Below are 20563 nucleotides of genomic sequence, written 5' to 3'. Positions count from 1 at the left end.
AAGGACCCAGAAAGTACAAGATCGAAGGGTCAACCTCCCGTCACATCATCTCTCCTTTTCTACTTCTCCTCCTCTCTGACCCACATGCTCTGTTTTTTGTTTGTTTGTTTGTTTGTTTTGTTTTTCCAGTTTCAGAGAACATGGTAAATCCTGGTTCTCAGTGGGATCCCATTAGTCTCTAATAACAAAAATGTTAGTCAATAAGGGCTTATCTTTCCCCTGTGCTATTCCAGACATCCCAGCAAAGTGAGAATGGGCTTGACAGTCCAGAAGGATTAGGGCAGAAGCTGGTGGTTTGAAAAGCAATACTTGCCTGCTTTTTCAATGGTTCTTCCAACATGACCAATTCCGGTTGCTCTCATCAAGAAAAAGTAACTAAAAACACAACCCCAAATATCTGTGTTTTCAGAAGCTGTCTGTCTACTTCTGCCTGAGTTGAAGGGCTCTTAGCCTAAGCGTGTCACCACCAAAGCCACAGAGGAATCAAAGAGAATCAGTAGGACTTGGACAACACCACAACTCTGTATTATTCCTGGATATCTTCCAGCAGCTCTAGAGGTCTAGAATTAGACTAAATATCTGCTCAACTCTGTATGTCACGTCAGACTATACCTCAATTTATTCCTCATTATGTAGAAAGTATCATTACCATAGAGATCAAATCCAATAAAATATTTCAGATAATACATTTTGAGGCAGAGTATCATGTAACCTACATGCCCTTTATGTAGGGGAAGATGGGAACTCTTGACCCTTCTGCCATTGCCCCCCCCCAGATGCTGGATTTACAGGTGTGTGCCAAATTTTTTTCATTTATATGTTTTGTAGGAAAAAGGGTGCATACAAAGGCACATGTGTGTTGCTAAGAGAATAACTTGTGCCAGACTTCTCTTCTTCCACTATTCGGATTCTCGAGATTAAATTTAGGTTGTCAGCCCTGGTGGAATGCACCCTTACGCACAGACCCATCTTATAGGAACCATAGTCACTGAACATTCTGAAATTTTACAATAAAGCCTTTAACCAATTAATGCTCCTGTGGAAATTTCTGCAATCAGGAATATTTCACAAAGGCCAAAAATATACTTTTGCTTATGACAAACACATAAATAAGTAATTTTAAAATTCCATGTAAGTATAGTTATCATCCCTCATTAAAGAAAGTTTTTTTGAAAAGAGATGGAGACTGTAACATAGAGCCACAATGGTTAAATTCAGAGAGCAACTGGCTGTGGAGTTCCCAACCACAAATGATACACCTACAACACAACCCTTAGATGTAAGATTCAGTGAAGACTGTGGGAGAGTGGGTCAGAAAGACTGTAATAACCAGAGGACAAGGACACCTGATTTGAAATAGGCTCTTCTATTAAAGAAATAACACTTTAATAGATGGGGTAAAGTGTTGGGGAAGTGTGGTAAGAGATGGTAGATCTGGAAATAGGTCAGAGGAGTAGGAATGAATATGAATAAAACATGTTGCATAAAATTTCCAAAGAATTAACGAAACATGTTTTAAAAGTAGAACAAAAATTGGTTTGAATATTCAAACACCAAAGTCAGGGTTTATTGTCCTGACCCTTAGAACTCCAGATCAAGGGAAGCCCTAAGACATTTCCCTTAGGCAGTCAATACAAGACTACAAAATCTGAACCTATCACATGTGGGATGATGCTTGACCCTAGAGAAATAATGTATCCTTCCACAACGTTAATCTCCTTAATAAATAGATGTCAAAAAATTTAAAAATGATAATCATTGCTCACTCCTCCCACTATGAACTTAGCCGTTGCTTTTCTGATTGTAAAAATGTCTGTGTCCATTTTAGTAAATGGATTCTCACGAGGAAAGTCTTGGGAACTTCAAAAACACTATAATATTTCTCAGAGATTATATCTTAACTTTGCAATTCTAAATCATTATCCGGTAAATATCATAGGAGGAACAGAAGTGTGATACTTCAAAAGGGGGAAACCGATCTAGACTTCTTTACTAGTGTTGAGCACGTTGTCAAAACTTTATGAATCTCAGACACTTTACTAATCAGTGGTGATAGCATTAGCTACTTCATAGCCAGGTCCATTTAATAGCAATAAGAATATAAAAGACTAACAAAGAGTTCAGTGTATACTTAACCAATAAGTATTAGTTCATTTACATAAATCTTAAATGATAATGAAAACAGAAGTAGTAGTTGATATGCAAAACTTTCCATAAATAAGGTAGAAATTGTATTCAGAATACTCATATTTCAAAACATGATAGGAAGGTAGAAGTGGGGGGAGCATGCACATACACAAGCGATTGTTCTTACATGTTGGGTGTATATTTCCTCAGAGCTCTGAACAGTGCTTAAGTTCCTCTTGGGTCAGAAAAGGAACCACAAGATAATTATTTTCTGAAGGATACCCCTGGGGAAAACTGAGGCAAACCACTGACAACTTGCTGTCCTGTTAGATATCTTTGTATAATCTTAAAGGAGCCGAGAACCATGTTAGAACACACTTGGCCTTTTCCGTGGTAAATCTTTCTGCAATAGCCATCTCCATTCTGATCCATGGAGCATGCTGAGATTTTTGCAAGCTCTGAAGGTTATTCTCGGCTAGTTGTGCTCAGGGACTCTGAGGAGAGTGCAAAGTAATAAAATCAAGACTCTGCCAACAAAATTACCCCCCTTATTCCCTGCCATTAAGATAGTTCTGCTTTACTCTGCAGGACATAAAGAGGATTGAGTTGGATAAATCCTATTATTTATTACAACTACCATTTACAACAGAAATAGTTTCTTGCCCACCTGCCTAGGTAAATGGGAAAATTATGAGATGATTGCTTATGGTCATAGAAACATCAGCTTCTTGCTGGTTATGAACCCTGAACAGCAGACTTAAAAGGTGAAGGATGATGGAGACTTGGAAGTTGACAGAACAAAATACTGTAGCTCCAAGTTTCTATTATTTATGTTGAAAGTCATAGGAAGATGGTCGTTAGTATCATCGAGGGCTGAACAATGGAAGATCTAGCTAAAGATATTTCACTAGAAATTAAACTCAAAAAGGATTTTTATCACAATCTTTGAAATTACTAATTTATATTTTTCACATGAAGACCTTGAAAATCAGAAAAAGTATAGTCCTTTCAAATACACAGCAACATTCTCATGCAATCACATGTATTAGGTGATGTTTAGATGTATGCATGTCTGCTGATAGTTAAATACATCTGTAATTTCATTGATAAAGAAAAAATATGCTGTAATATTATATTTGAAGGACAAATATTTCCTACCATATTTGAAATTTTATAGCTTTTATTTTCCCTTTTTAGTGCTATGGTTGTTCTAACTCTGAATGTCAAGTAAAATATTAAATAATTACTTTTAAAAAAATGACATAAACACTGTGAGAACTTTTGACCTTTAGTTGACTTTCAATTTCAAAATTTCTATGTGAACATGAATAACATATAATATATATATATATATATATATATATATATATATATAACAATCATTTAGAATGTAGCTAGCCAATAAATTTATCCTTTCTACCCAGATTCACTTTAAACACAGCCTCAGCCGCAAATTCTATCTATGAGGCCACAGTCACCCTAGTACCTAAACCACACAAAGATTCAACAAAGAAAAAGAATCACAGAACAATTTCTCTCACTAACATTGGAGCAAAAATACTCAATAAAATAATGGCAAACCAAATCCAAGAAACACATCAACAAGATTATACACCATGACCAAGTAGGCTTCATCCCAGAGATGCAGGGAAGGTTCAACATACAAAAGTCTGTCACTGTATAAACACACTGAAAGGAAAAAGAAACACATTCATTATCATCTTATTAGGAAAAACATTTGACAAAATCTAACACCTCTTCATGATAAAAGTCTTGGAGAGATCAGGGATACAAGGGACATACTAAACACAATAAAGGCAATATACAGCAAGTTGGTTATCAGCATCAAATTAAATGGAAAGACACTCAAAACAATTCCACTAAAATAGCAATAAGAAAAGGTTGTTCACCCTCTCTATGTCTATTAAATATAGTACTTGAAGTTTTAGCTAGAGCAATAAGACAACTAAAGGAAATCAAAGAAATACAAATTAGAAAGGAAGAAGTGAAAGTTTCATTATTCACAAATGATATAGCGGTATGCATAAGGGACCCCAGAAACTCTACCAGGGAACTCCTACACCTGATAAAACACTTTTAGTCAAGTGTCTATATATAAGATTAACTCAAAAAAAAAGTAACGCTCCTATATACAAATGACAAACAGGCTGAGAAAGAAATCAGAGAATCAACACCCTTTATAATACTCTCAAATATCATAACATATTTTGGTGTAACTCTAACCAATGAAGTCAAAGACCTGTATGATAAGAACATCAAACATCTGAAGAAAGAACCTGATGAAGATATCAGAAGATAGAAAGATCTCCCAAGCACATGGATTGATAGGATTAACATAATAAAAGTGGACATATTACCAAAATCAATCTACAGATTCAATGCAATTCCCATTAAAATCCCAACACAATTCTGCACAGACTTTGAAAAAAAAATCTTGAAAAACTTTGGAAGTCAGTGTGACAATTTCTCCGAAAACTGGGAATCGATCTATCACAGGATCCAGCTATACCACTCTTGGATACCCAAAGGTTGCTCAATCGTACCAAAAGGACAGTTGTTCAATTATGTTTGCAACAGCTTTATTTATAACAGCCAGAAACTGGAAACAACCTAGATGCCCCTCAACTGAGGAATGGACAAAGAAAATGTGGTACACTCATGCAATGGAGTATTACCCAGCTGTTAAAAATAAGGACACCAGGAAATTTGAAGGGAAATGAATATAACTAGAGAAAAATCATCCTGAGTGGGATAACGCAGACCAAGACAGACAAAAATGCTATGTACTCATTTATAAGTAGATAATAGTTATAAAGGATAACTACGCAACAATCCACAGACCCAGAGAGACTAGGCAACAAAGAGGGTTCATGGGAGAATGCCCAGATTTCCCAGGGAAGGGGAAATAGGAGAAATTTCTTGAGTATCCTGAAGGCAGGTGGGGATTGGAACATAAGCAATCAGGTTGGGGCCCCAGGGTTGAGGGGGGACAGAGGTGAAGAGGACTGAAAGAGACTACTGAAAAGGGGGGGGTGGCATTTCAAGGTAAGGTAAAAACCTAGTGCAATAAAATCTATAAAGCAGACCCCATTTAAGACTCCTTGCAATGTCGGATACTTATCCTGAACTGACCATGTCCTGAGACCAGATTGGTGCCTAGCCCGATTGTCATCAAAGAAGCTTCATCCAGCAACTTTTAAAAACAGATACAGACTCACAGTCAAGCATTAGGTGGAATTTGGGAATCCTGCAGAATAAGAGAGGAAAGGATTATAAGAGCCAGAGGAGTCAAGGACATCATAGGAAAATTCACAGAGTCAACAAACCTGTGCTCAGAGGGATTCACAGAGACTGACCTAGGCACTCAGCATATACATTACAGTTGTGTAGTTTGATCCTTTTGTGGGTCTCCTAACAGTGGGAATAGGGGTTGTCTCTGACTCTTTTACTGTTTTTTGGGATGCTACCCCTCAGGCTAGGTAACTTTGTCTAGCCTTCATACATCAGGTGGTGCTTAGTTTTACTGCAATTTGATACCCACATTTTGTAGATACTCATGGGACACCTGGCATTTCCTAAACAGAAACAAAGAAGGAATGGATTGGGAAGTAAGAACAAAAGGGTGGTGTTGGGGAAGTACTGGGAAAAGAGAAGGAAGTTGAAACTGTGGCTGAGATGTTTTATATATTACCTAGGACTTAGAAACAGCCCTCACTTCTAGAGGGACAAGCAGTCAAGCATCCAACCAAATTTATTATGGCATTTTGTGATGGTTACTCTTGATTGTCAACTTGACTACATCTGGAATTAATTAAAAAACAAAAATGAAGGGCACACCTGTGAAGGATTTCTGCTTAATTTGAAGTGGGAAGATATATTTTAATTTAGAACTTTGCAACAGGAAGACACACTTATAATTCAGATTTTTAATGCAGATCTAATCTGGGCCTTAGCTCCTGCTGGAAGCCTATATAAGGACATGGGAAGTGGGATCCCCCCCTTCATATTTATTCTCACTTCACTAGCAAGTCCACTTTTCACTGACATTAAAACGTACTTCTTCTGGGATATCCAGCATGACGGACTGAGCAACTGCTGGATTCCTGGGACTTCCCCTTCATACCAGTTACTGTTGGATTAGCTGGAACATAATGAATACTTTTGTTAAATTGCCTCTCAGAAAGAAAATTGCACTTTAATTTATATAATTTCTCAGAGGAGAAGGTACTGCACAGACAAGTTTAAGACAATGTGGAATACAGTACAAAAAGAAATTGATTCCAAACAAATATTTTAATACTCCACATTTAGGGGGTCATCGTTTTTCTTTAAGATTTTGCAATTGGCAGAAATAGCATCATATTGCTAAACGTAGATCTTGGTTTCAGAACCTCATGAGAGCAACATAGTGCTGTCAAACCTATTAGCTCATTTGGACAAAACAAAGTGAAGATTCAGAACCTAACAGCCAAGGGCACAGTGAGCAAGAGAGCAAAGCAAAGTGTCTTAAATTCAAGTAAATATTGTAGCAGCAGAGGTCGTGAAGTCTCTGAGACTGGAGACAGACAAGTGGCAGAACCGTGGCAGATAAATGGGGGAAGAAGTAACATATATTGATTTTTGAAGATATACCAGGCACCATGGCAACATCTTTTCGACAGCTCTTATTTCTCTTAATCCTCTCAACAGCCTCCAACAGTCCTTTACCCGGTTATTTATAGAAAAGGAACTGCGGCTCAGAGGACCGAAGTGGAGTTCCAGAGGGTTACCCACCTGCTACCACTCAAGGTTAGAGTAACAAAGAAGACGCTCTTTAAGTCACCTCCTGCTGCAGTTCAGGGCAAAGACCCGAGGCAGAACCATCACTCTATAAATAGAAAGCAGCCTGCCTCTAGAGTGAGTTTCTGAAAGTCATTCTGTGAAAAGAGGGAGTGTTAGATGGTTCCCGAATATGCATTAATTTTAGTCTTTCAATTTTTGTAACGAACATTCCAGATCTCATCCAAATATCTTGCCTGGATTTTGTTAAGAACGCAAGTCTCAAGAATCAGTTCAGTTTTGTGAAAGCCAGTGTCATACGAACTGTAGTTTTAGCAAACAACTCACATAACTTTTTATATGTGGTAATGCTTTAGAAATCAAGATTTAAAGTCTCAAAGTTAATAGCAGCCTCATAAACCCTGACATCTTGTTTAAAATTCACAGGATAGATATCTATTTTTTTTCAAGTTCCTGGATAGAATTGAAAACAATTGTGGCACAAAAAAACAGCACATCTCTTCTTTATTGACAAATTAAACGGAATCAGCTAAAAAGAAATATATAAATATCATAGAACACTTTTAGAATCATCAAATAAAATATGATAGAATTTACTAAGCCTAACCAAAATGTAGCTTATGTGACAATAAGTTAAAAGAATAGGAATAAGAACTGGTGAAGTGTCTTACCCGGTATACTTGCTACCACACCAGGGAACTGAGTTCAACTGTAGGGATAAAGAAAGTAGGAGAAAACTGATCCCTGTAAGTTGATTTCTGGCCTTTACATGCATGCCATGTTGTGTCTAAAAATACATACATGCAAGCATGTATAAATACAAAAATAAGTAAATAAAGAATAAAAGCGTTGCATTTTTTGAGGAATGAAGAACAATTCTTAATAGGACAATTGTCTTTAAGTACTTAGGATGATCTCTACTATTATAAAAGAGAAAAAAACATAACTTAGAAGATATCTCTCTTTACATTGATTCTGCATGTCTTTCAAAAATACTATCTCATAAACTTGTGGATTTTTTAATCCCATATATTAATCATTACCACTGTAATTTTTATCTCATTTCAAATAATATTGGGTTATTCATTAACTTCCATGTCCACTATCCAAGTATATGGACATTTTCAGCCCATGCATAAGTTGTGTGGTCAGTCAAGTGAATGCAGTCAATATTTACTTTGTTTTCTTTTAGGACTTTATTTATTTCTACTTTGTTTGCTTCTAGGACTACTCAGATTGCTTAAATGAATCACATACTTTAATTATGCCATGGTTCTGTGAGATAGAATATTATTAACATGCACAGTTGACAAAAAAACACGGAGATTTAGGAAAGATAGTAACATTTACAAGCAGTGGAGCTAGAACATTGTCCTAATAAATGCCTCTGGGGCCCAAACACTAACCACAGCACTCTCAGGAATTCTAGGCAAAAATGTGAACATACATAGTATCCAAGCAGCATAAACATCACTAACAAGATTACTTAATATTTAAAGAAAGTAAATTTAAAAATAAATTTTTAAATGCATGTCACCAAGATGTCCTACACAGGAACTTCCTCAGCACAGTATGAGATTAGATTTGATGATGACCGTAGCTCAGCATTCAGCAACTGTCATTTTTATGATAGGAATCAAAGTTGATCCTGAGGAAGTTGCTTCTACAGTTTGTTTTTAAAAGACAAAAGAAGATCAGTCCTCTGTCTAATATGTTGTTGGTGAAGATCTTTTCCCATTCAGTAGGATGCCTTTTTGTCTCATTAACTGTGTCCTTTGCTTTCCAGAACCTTCTCTGTTTTAGGAGGTCCACTTTATTTATTGTTGCTCTCAGCATCTGTACTTCTGTGTTATATTTAGGAAGTGGTCTCCTGTGCCCATGCCTTAAAGGCTACTTCCCACTTTCTCTTCTATCAGATTCAGTGTGGTTGGATTTATATTGAGGGCTTTAATTCATTTGGCTTGATTTATCTGCATGGGAATAGATATGGATCTATTTTCATTCTTCTCTTTGTTGACCTCCAGTTATGCCAGCACCACTTGCTGAAGATGCTTTCTTTTTTCCATTGTATAACGTTTTAGCACCTTTGTCAAAAATCATGTGTTCATTGGTGTGTGGATTAATATCTGGGTCTTTGATTCTATTCCATTGGACAACCTGTCTGTTTGTATGTCAGTACCAAGATGTTTTCATTACTGGAGTTCTATAATAAATCTTGATGTCAAAGATGTTGATGCCTCTGGAAGTTCCTTTATTGTACATGATTGTTTGGCTGTGCTAGGATAAAGAACTCAAGAAATTAGACATCAAAATACCAAATAATCCAGTTAAAAATGGGGGTACAGATCTAAATAGAATTCTCAAAAGAGGAATCTCAAATGGTCAAAAGACACTTAAGAAAATGTTCAACATCCTTAGCCATCAGGGAAATGCAAATCAAAATGACTCTGAGATACCATTTTATACCAGTCAGAATGGCTAAGTTCAAAAACAAAAATGATAGCTTATGCTGAAGAGGATACAGAGTAATGGGAACTCGCCTCCATTTCTGGTGGGAATGCAAACTTGCACAACTACTCTGGAAATCATTATGGTGGTTTCTCAGAAAATTAGTAATCAACCTACCTTAGGACTCAGCAATATCAGTCTTGGGCATATACCTAAAGGATGCTCAAGCATGCTACATTTGTTCAACTATGTTCCTAGCAGCATTATTTGTAATAGTTAGAACCTGGAAACAATCTAGATGCTTTTCAATTAAATAATGGGTAAAGAAAATGTGGTATATTTTTACACAATAGAGTACTACTCAGCAGTTAAAAAAATGACATCTTGAAATTTGCATTAAATGGATGTAACTAGGAAAAAATTATCCTGAGTGAAGCAACCCAGACCCAGAAATATGAGCATGGTATGTACTCACTCATAAGTGGATACTAGCTGTAAAATAAAGAATAACGATACTATAATTCTCAACCCCAGAGAAGCTAAGTAACAAGAAGAACCCTAAGAGAAACATATATAGATCCCCCTGGTGAGGAGAAATAGACAAGATCTTCTGAGAAAAGTGGTAGCATGGGAGTGGAGGAAGAAGGGAGGGCAAAAGGGGAGAAGGAGAGAAGAGGATGAGGGAGGAGAACTTGTCGGAATGGGATAGTCAAGATGGGGGAAGGACAGAGAAGGAGAGCAAGGAAAGAGATATTTTGATTGAGGGAACCATTATGGGGTTAAGCAAGAAACTTGGCACTAGAGAAATTTCCAGGAATCTACAAGGACGACCCCAGCTAAGATTCTAAGCAATAGTAGAGAGGGTGCCTGAACTGGTCCCGCCCTGTAGTCAGATTGATGACTCCTTTAAATGTCACCATAGAACCTTCATCCAGCAAATGATGGAAGCAGAGACAGAGAGCCACAGCATAGCACTGGGCTGAGCTCCCAAAGTCCAGTCGAAGAGTAGAAGGAGTGAGAATATGAGCAAAGAGGTTGCAACCATGATAGGTACACCCACTGTAATAGCTTACCTGAACTAATTGGAGCTTACCAACTCTTGAAGGACATGGAAGGGTTCATCATAGGACCAAACTAGGCCCTCTGAATGTGGGTGAGAGATGTGTGGCTGGGGCAGACACCGAGGCCACTGGCAGGGGGACCAGGATTTATCCCTACTGCTTGTACTGGCTTTTTGGAATCCATTCCCCTTGGATGAATACCTTGCTCAGCCTAGCTATAGTAGGGAGGGCCTTGAATATTCCTCAAAGCAATGCATCTTACTCTCTCTGAGGAGTGGATGGGGAGGTGTGGCCAAGTTGGAGAGAATAGGAGGAGGGGAGGGAGTGGGAACTAGGATTAGTATGTAAAATGAAAAAAATAATAGTTTGATTTTTTTAAAATAAAAAATTAAAGAAAAAAACCTAAAAAGAAAAAAAAGAGCAAAAGAAAACCTGGGAGATGCCATGTGATTTAATTGACAAGCTCATAAATTATTTAAAAATTGAAAATTTGCATTTGTTTTTCAACAAGGTAGATTGAGCTAAAACCCAAGAATAGTAAAGAGTAAGTTCAATCAAAATACTGCAGTAGGCTCTAATTCTTATCCTCATATTACATGTTACATATTACATTACAGGCTTGTTAGCTAGTAACAAGCCTGAGCTATCAGCTGAGCATTTGTTAAGCAATATTAAACATCTGTGTCAGATATCAGGAGCAGGTAGTTGGGACAGCAAAACTCTGCCTATACCGTTTCATCATTCTGTTTCCCAAAAGTGGCAATGATATGTAAAATGATCATCAGCAGATACCTAGGGAGTTACAGTTCCAAATGCATAATAAATATAGCATTACAAGCTGTAAAAAATATTGCCTGAAAATGTCTGTTTGTTGAAAGTTAATTTATCCTTGCCTGTAATTCTTTGACTTCAATTAAACAGTGAACTTTAACCCAGAGTACTATAAAGTTTCCTGACACATTCTTCAATTGCAAAGAAAATATCTTGGATCTCCTTTCATCTCCTAAAACAAACCTATCACTATTTTTAACTCTGACAGTATCTGACACATTATTCTGTGACTACATATGTGAGAATGAAGTGGATTTCTGTATATCATTGAGGGGGATGATAAGGATAGCAAATCATATTGTTTTCTTTATGATTTTTTAACCCGTCCCAGAAAACTGAATGAATAACCGCACTTAGAAAACACGCACGAGGGTAACCTACAAAGAAACTCACAAAACTGAAGAACTCAAAAGACTATCTTTAATTATCAAAGTAGAGAAGTCAGAGGATGGAGTTTGCAAAGATCAAGTCTTGTGTCAAAGCCAAGAGCTAGATGTGAGCTCAGCACTACTTCTCTCCTAGAGAATTAATGTGATTTCTGCAGGATTACTGTGGCATTTGAATCAGAATGTCTCCCATACGCTCATATGTTTGAATGGTTTTTTTTTCATAGTTTGTTGCTGCTTGGGAAAGATTAGTACATGTAGCATTCGTTAAAAGAGGAAGTGCGTCACTGGAAGCAGGGTTTGCAGTTTTAAAAGCCTACACATTTACCAGTTAACTCTTTTCCTCTCTGTCTCATGCCTGTGGATCAGATGTAAGCTCTCAGCTACGGTTCTGGTTCTAGTGCTACACCTGCCTTCCTACTACCTTGTTCCCTGCCAAGGTAGTCATGACCTCTAAGACTCTGGAACAATAAGCCACAAATTAACTGTTTTATTTCATGAGTCTTCCTGGCTATGGTTTTGTCACTTCTACTGAAAATCAACTAAGATAAGTACTTTGGGCCATTTCTTCTTAGCTCTCATTTTACTGACTTAGGCTAACCAAACAGGTATAAGAGAGGCATCTAAATAACAAAGAAAGAATGGACATGCCCTTGAACGAGCATCTTCAAGCCAGTAGCTAGAATTTTTTTTTTTTAAAAAAAAATAGACCCTGTGGTGTACAGATCTTCCAGTAACCAGTTAATGGTAATATGTTTAAGTTAATAATTCAGAATCTTGGGTACCCTCTCCCCTCCTCTATTTCTAGCACTTATGACATAACGTAGCTAGTTTACTCTTGAGTATTAAAGAAAGATATGATGACAATCCCACATCAAAAGGAAAGAAATTAAACATCAAAGTTGCTTATTTTTTTAAAAAATAAGCTGTGTGGTGCTTATTGTTATAATAAAAAAGTTAACTGAAAATTGTAAATCTCAGCCAACTATAAGTTTTGTTCAAAATAGCAAAAAGTTTTAAGTCTTTATCAATCCTACTCACATATGTGTATATGTACGTATGTATGTATATGTGTGTGTGTGTGTGTGTGTGTACAAAAAATATAAATATATGCCTTATATGCCTATTTGTTTCTTTTTCTTTGGCTGGAATTTTAATGGAATAATTAGATATTTCAGTTTTACATTCTCACAGCCAACTGTGCAGTAATTAAAAAGATCATTTCAAGTGGTATTTACATTTAGCAACATGTACTAACTTCACCATATGTTTCCTACCTTTGTCAACTTGTTCATGTGGCATTTTATCTGCAGGCAACAGCTTTGCTCCTCATGGCTAGAGTCACATACTGTGAAAACAAACACTTTGAGAAATAGAAAGAAAATTCTCAGTGAACTCACCTGTGCTCAACGTGACATCTTCCATTAAGATTCCAGTGAATTAACTCAAGAACAACTAACAAACAGTAAGGGTCCTTTTATAATCCCCTTTCTTGGACTCTGAATCCAAGGCTTGGGAATACTAGTAAAAGCTAGCTGGAAGAAACTTTTGCACGCATGTGATATACACATGTGAATTCATACCACCATGGGTATTAACAGGGCAGGGCCCCTAGGTATGGGTCCATTCTATCTTGACTAAAGGTTAGAGAATTGGGACCTAAATCTATTCCTTCAAGGTTATTGTCAAGAGTTCAATTAACAAGACAGAGAGTTCTGTTCTTTCAAGGTTATTGTCAACAGGTCTGGCTATTATCCAGACCTGGTATTTCAGATATTAAGAAGTAGATCTGTTTCTACCTCAAACAAATATCTAAGAATTCAACTAGGTTCCTACTCCCTTAGGGAAATAACTATGGATTCCATCCAGGGAGAGGTTTAGCTAAAGAATGTTTGGGTTTAGGATGTGAGCATTACTTGTCTTGTTCAGGCAACAGATTGTTTAACGAAGAATGTAGCCTGTAATCCTTCAACTGGTCTGTTCATTTCCTTATATCATGTTAATGTACTTTTTATCTTACTCCTATCTCTTTGGGTCTGGGTATTTTTAGCAAATAGAAATTAAACTAGGACAATTCCAGTATTCACTGGAACTCCTTCCCTATGCTATCCCATGCTTCTGCTTGTCATTTTCACTTGCATCTTCATTCTCTTTACTTACTTTTCTAATCCCCAAGCCCCTACCTGGTAAGTAGTATCCTTGTTGAAGCTGGTCTCCGACAGAGAATGCCAGTGTTCTATATATGAACCCTTCCCACCAAAATATAGTAGTAGTTCTATTTATTTAGATGGATCATAAGATACAGATAGAAATTTAGCTCTTCATTTTCTTCTCATTGGCTATATTTTTTTTCATGGTCTATGATCATTTAAGAATAAATACTAAAATAAAATAAATAAGTCAAGTTAAATTAGTCTACCATAATTTGTAGTGCTAAGTTTTAAACTAAGTTTTCTTAAATGAGTAAGTAGAGATTTTATATGAAAAGGACCCAAAATTTTTATAAACCCATTTGGAGGCCCCCAAATATTAGCCTATTTTCACACTGACCAAAGGTCAGAAAGTTGGAAATTACCTCTAGGTCCTTCAAGGTTATTGTGCTTCTACCTCAAAGATCCCACCTAGAGGTAGAGCAGAGAATTTTGCTCTCTCAAGGTTATTGTCTACAGGTGTGGCTAATAGTCAGAGCCTGTACTCCAGGAATAAAGTAGTTATGTTCCCACCTCAAACAAAAGTCTAAGGATTCAACTAAGTTTCAGTTCCCTTAAGGAGATAACTTTGGTTTCAACTCAGGGAGTGGTTTGCCTACAGAATGTTTGGATGTGAGCACAACTTGTTTTGTTCTAGCAACAGAATGTTTAACTATGACTGTAACCTGCAACCTTCAGTTGGTATGTTCATTTCCTTCGATCCTGTTAATATAGTTCTTTTGTCTTACTCCTACATTTTGGGGTTAGGGATATTTTAAGCATTTGGAAATTAAGTGTGGGCAAATTTTCAGTACTCACTGAAATTCCCTCCTGATACTATCCTATATGTTTCTCCACTTTATTATTTTCATCTGTGTCTTCATATTCTTTACTATATTTCTAATCCCTGCGTCTCTACCCTGGCAAGAGGTATTTGTGTTGAGACTGGTCCCTGCCAAATGTAAAAGCATTGTTTATCTCTGGGTTGTGTCTTTCAGAGAAAAAGAGAGGGGCTTATTAATTAATGTACCAAGAATTTATATTTATGGTGATAAAGGACTATTTTGCCCTCATGGATTCCTGTTGTAATGGTTTTCTGTCTCTTTAAGAGACAAGCCACGCCCCCTCCCTCCCCCATCTGCTGAGGCAGGCTGATCTTCAGCTTCTGGCCTGAGCTCACTCTCCTTTCTGTCTTCCTCTCAGAGAGGAAGCTTCGCTTCTGCCTCTCTCCCCACTTCTCTGCTTCCCCCCTTCTCTGTCTCTTTCTCCTCTTTTCTCTCTCTCTTTCTCTCTCTGCCCCCCTTCTCCCTTCCCCCTCCATAACCCCCTGAATAAATATTCAACCTCACTCTGCATGTCATGTCTATCCATGTCTCTGTCTCTCTGCCTGCTCTGGGACTGGCAGCTGTCTCTGCCTGGGACTGGCTGCTCCCAGGGCCCACTGTCTGCTGCCACATGGCCCACTACCACCATTTGGGACCTACAGCATTTCTGCTGCCTACTGCCGTCGGGAATCTTGCAGCATTTTTTTAAAAAAGTATAAAACCTGTCTTGTCCAGTCAGTGGGAGAATTACGCTTTTATCTGGAAGTCTTAAGTATATTCAATAAAGCAATAAAAGATTATCCAAATTTATGTCTTATTGTCACAATTTGCTCCACAAAAATGATTGTAGAATACTTTCCTTTAATGGACCCATGAAAAAAAATAGTTAAATGAAGATCCCATGAATGGCTGGATAATACTGCCTCTAGAAGTATTTTTTAGCATTAAAAAAATCCTAATTTCAGGTGTGGGATACTTATTTATGAATTGTTGTTCCATAAAGGACCAGATAGCAATGTGGGCTCTTTTTATTACTTCTTATAGCCCACCAGAATTAATTGATAAGTCCTTATTACTGAAGATACCACAAACTACCTGTAACTTCAGCTCCTGGGATCCAATGCCTCTGGATTCCACATAGAGCATAACACTCTCTAAGTTTTGAAAGGAAACAAACTTATTTTGCACATGTCAAAAAAGGACTTGTTAGTAACTAACCCTGTAATGGTTAATCTTCACTGTTACCTTGACGTACACATTTAGAAATCATTGTGGAGACACACTATGCACCCATAGGAGTGTTTCCTGAGAAGTTGATTTAATAGAAAAGCCCCACTCAGAATGAGGGAAACACCATCCAAAGAGCTTTGGTCCTAGTCAAGTAAAAGAAAATGAAAGATAGGAAGTAAAGAGCAGCAACACTGATCTCTTTCTGCTTCCTGACTACTGGCACAATGTTATCTGCTGCTCCAGGATTCCACCAGTATATCTTCCTCACCATGGCAGACAGCAGTTTCGAACCATAAGCCAAAATAAATCCTTTCTTAAGTTGCTATTGTGAGGCATTTTGTCTCACACAAAAAGGCAATCACTGAAACCACTTATTCCAATATGTTGGGAGTCCCTGGTTCCAAAGGTGTAATAGTAAAATTAAAACACTGCAGTTCCCCAAGGGGTACAGTGGCAGAAACACTGCAGGTCTCTGAGAGGAGGCAGGCAGCAGGCCCTGAGACCACGAAGGCACACAGTCCCAGGCAGGGAACCCCCAAGTGGCCCACAGGCCATGAAGGCCAACAGGTCTTAGGCAGGGAGCCACATGGTGGGTGAGAGAACAAGATGGACAGCCAGTCTCAAGAGGAGAAACAGAGGTGGTGGGTGAGAGACAGACTGATAGGCATGCCATGCAGAGTGAGGGTGGATATTTATTTAGTGGGTTATGGAAGGGAAAAGGAGAGGGAGGGAGAAGGGGAACGAGGAAAGAAACAGAGAGAGACAGAGAGACAGAGACGGGGGTGGGGGGAGAGGAGCCATGGCAGCAGCTACCTTTTTGGGAGAGAGACAGAAAAGGAAGGGACTGCAGGCATGCCTGGGGTGGGGGAGAGTAGGCAGGGCTTGTCTCTTAAAGGGACAGGACAGACCATTACAACAGGCATTCGAGAAGGATGACACTGGGTTCTGCGTTTAATGAGAAAGGTTGCATTAATGAAGTAATGATTGATTAAAAGACAGTGGTCTGCAAAATGCTCCCTAACTCTACAGCTCTATAATCATAAATTTCTACTGTTCAGGAAAAGAAACACAGTCATGCCAGATAATTGCTAGATGGAATACAAAGTGAAGACAAACACCTCTGACAGGGGACATCTAAGTAACGGTGTCTCAGAATCAGTACTTCCGTGACTGAGTGGCAGGTCTCACCACTTCCAGGAAGGTCAGCCTTTCTGACATATATGAAACTTTGATTTAAACCTTTTACATACAACTCTCTCTGGACTTTTCTTAGAACTTTTTTTTTAACTGGAATAAAACAAGACACAAAAAAATTGATTGTATCAGTATAAATTTAACTCTCTTGCTGAAGCAGCTTCCAAAGCATATGTCCTCCATTATCCTCATACATAGTGGCACTGCTTAATAATCTAAATGCAACATTGTTAGTTTTTTACACAGTGGCTAGATGTGTCTTATAAAATAAGACCTATTTTATACATATCCTTAAAATCGTTATGCTAAGTTATTTGGGAATTATCACTTTAAATAAAAGTTAGGCCTCTACTAATTCATTTCATTCTGAAATTTCATTTCATTCTGGCTCCATGGGGTTTGGAGTCAGAGTATCTTTCTGTGATTTTCACCCTGTTGATTATTTCTCATATTGGGTTTAGTAGGAAAGATGAATAGAGATCATTATGGGTTCAATATCATTATTATCACACCGGCCAACGAATATTGAAGTCTCCCTCCAAACTGGTATCCAGAAATTAGAGCAGAGGGAAGACATCCATCTGCCCTTACACTTACCCAAGTCAACCCTGATTGCTGCTTGAACAGACCTGACAAAGTGCTTGTTTCATCGCAGCTCTCCAAATAGTCCCATTTCCATTTTAAATCTGAATTTTTAATCTTTTATCAGTGTTTCAACATTTTTCCTCTTCATTAAGCAACATTTTCCAAGGCCAGTTCCATGTAATTTATACCTCATTTAACATTATTATCACTGGAAAGTGCTCAAAAATATGGTTAGTTCCAAAGATTTTCCACAAATATAATACTGCATTTCATTGCCCGCTTCAGGGTACAGGGCATCTTGAAGGAATGGGGTGTATACGCAATCTAATTTATAGAATCCAGATGCACACATATAGTAAAGGAAATATATCCTTGAGAGGTCAGAATTCTTCTACTAGGTTGTCTGTATTATCAAATGAACATGTTAAATATTTTCTTATCAGCAGATTAAGAAAGACAAATGACTTCTCCTCTCAGTCTTTTGACAGACCACTGCATGGTTTACCCCACTAGGTTGCCTTGAAACGTTTTCCAAGTAGCTGTTAGTTTCTGGGAGATCCATGAATTTCTTTCACATGATCCATAACAGGTTACTTACAATTGTAATTACTTCAATCTTGATTTGAATATTTAAATTGCTAAATGAAGGTTAATTCTTTTGTCTAGCAAAGCAATAGGATCTAAATTAGGCAATGTTAATATAATTGAAAGTTAGATATTGGGATTAGGGTGAATGAAATTTACAAATGGAAATAACAGAGAAATGTTAAAATGCAAGCAAAGAAAGAAATTAACCAAGTGTCACTGAGTCTTTTCTACTTGCGATTTTGGAACTTATGATAATGAGTAGGAAGATACATAGAAGGGGAGGGGGAGTGGAGAGGACACACACTGTAATCAGCTCACAGTAAGTACCTTCCAAGGGTTTCTTGAGCTTAAGCTTATGAGTCAATACTTGGCACCTCCCTTGGGGACATAAAAGGAGCACCTTCTGGATTTTGCCCCCCTTATCTCCTCATCACTTCTGCACATGCTTTTTTCTCATTGGTACCTTGACCTCATGGTGAAAATGACTACGGCATCATAGTCAAAAATTATTTTCTTACTTCAGCCTCAGCTTTACTTAATGAAAAAGTCTTAATTTTATTTTGTTTTAGATCCATATTCATTTATTATAAAGATAAATTTTGTGTGTCTGATTATGGGCTTTAGAAATATCCTAGTCCATCAATAGACTCAAGAGCATCAGTAATGTCAGCCATGACTGTTTCTTTCCTAATCCTTCCCTATCTGTAAATTTCTTCAATTCTGTTCCTAAAATGTTCTATTAGTTTTATTCAATTACTACTAAAAATACTGGTGTCTAGTTGAATTTCTGTACCAATAAAATATTTAAGATTACTGAGTTTTAGGGGGTATTCAGTTAAAAATAGAAGAGAACATAACCTGAAAAAAATTGAAACACTTTTCACAGAATTAACTGGAAAATTTAACGAGACTGCAACATATGAAAGTAATGTCATACTATGATAATAATATAAGTTTTATATCATAGTTTCATAATAATCAGTACCCCCTCTGAAGACATAGTATTCCTTTCACTGTTTCCCTTCTGACCTATTACTCATGGCCTTTTAATAATTTTAATGAATATGGCATCAGCAGGTTTTATCTTTATATCCTTCGATGAGAGTTCACATGACATGTTTTTAGTACACAATAAAAAGTGGAATTTAAGATACATGTGTATTTCAAAGGAAATGTCATAGATTACTATGAAGTGGTTCTTGATTTGCTAATTCTCATACTTCAGAGCTGTTTTCAGTGAAGCCCTTGTCATGGGACTCTTCGTCTTGACAACTCCAAACAAATGTGAATACACTGAAGTTATCTTTGACACAGAGGTCTTCCTGATTTATTCTCCTGATTTAATTACTGATGTCCACTTCTTGTTATAAGATAGTTTTTAAATTTGGGGGAGGGGGGGATTTTTCTTTTGAGGCAAGCTTCCTCTGTAGCTTTGTGCCCATCCCAGAACTAGCTTTTGTAAACCAAGCTGGTCTTGAACTCACAGAGATCCGCCTGCCTCTGCCCCCGCCCCTACTCCTACCTCACCCCACAAGTGCTAGGATTAAAGGTGTGAGCCACCACTGCCTGGCAGTTTTTATTTAAAAGTTGTTTTTAATTTTACATATGAACTGCAGTTCCCCCTCCCTCCAATCCTCCCACTCCCCCACTTTTTCTCCACCCAACCCCCCATCCACTCCTCGGAAAGGATAAGGCCTAACAAACTGCTTTACTATATACTAGAAATACAAACTCACAAAGAGAGACTTTTATTGGTTTTGACAGTATCTGTGGTTAATATATTGACTTGTAACATCGATATACTGAAGGAGTCACTTGGAAATTCATTAGAAGTTCACCTGGGGTCATGGGCTTTGTCTAAATCTCTGCAGAGGCTAATCTAGTGACCATGCTAACAAAAATGCTCTGAATGAAGCTATGAATTGTATTCTACTGATAAAATCAAGAGAGAACTTTATCTGTTCATAATTGCTAAGTAAGAAAAAACCAAGATATCACTCAAGTGATAAGTGGATAAAAATATATGACACATACCTACAAGAGAGCATTAATGATAACAAGAAATGAACTGCTAAGCTACAAAATTTATGAAGGAATCCTATTAAATGACTATTGCTAAGTGAAAGAAGCCGCTCTGAAAGACAATCATAACACTGCAAGCACAAGACCATGAAGAAAAGGAAAAGCTAAGGAGACAGTAAATCCATCAATGGCAGTGGAGATAGTTAGTGCAACGAAACTATTATTTTATTACACTTCAATAACAAATACATCAAAATATACATATGTCACAACTCAGA

Source organism: Myodes glareolus, chromosome 13 (genome assembly GCF_982192425.1).
Source record: "Myodes glareolus chromosome 13, mMyoGla1.1, whole genome shotgun sequence".
In the NCBI taxonomy this organism is placed as follows: domain Eukaryota; kingdom Metazoa; phylum Chordata; class Mammalia; order Rodentia; family Cricetidae; genus Myodes; species Myodes glareolus.
The sequence above is the reverse complement of the archived record's forward strand: the minus strand, read 5'-3'. Positions refer to the sequence as shown.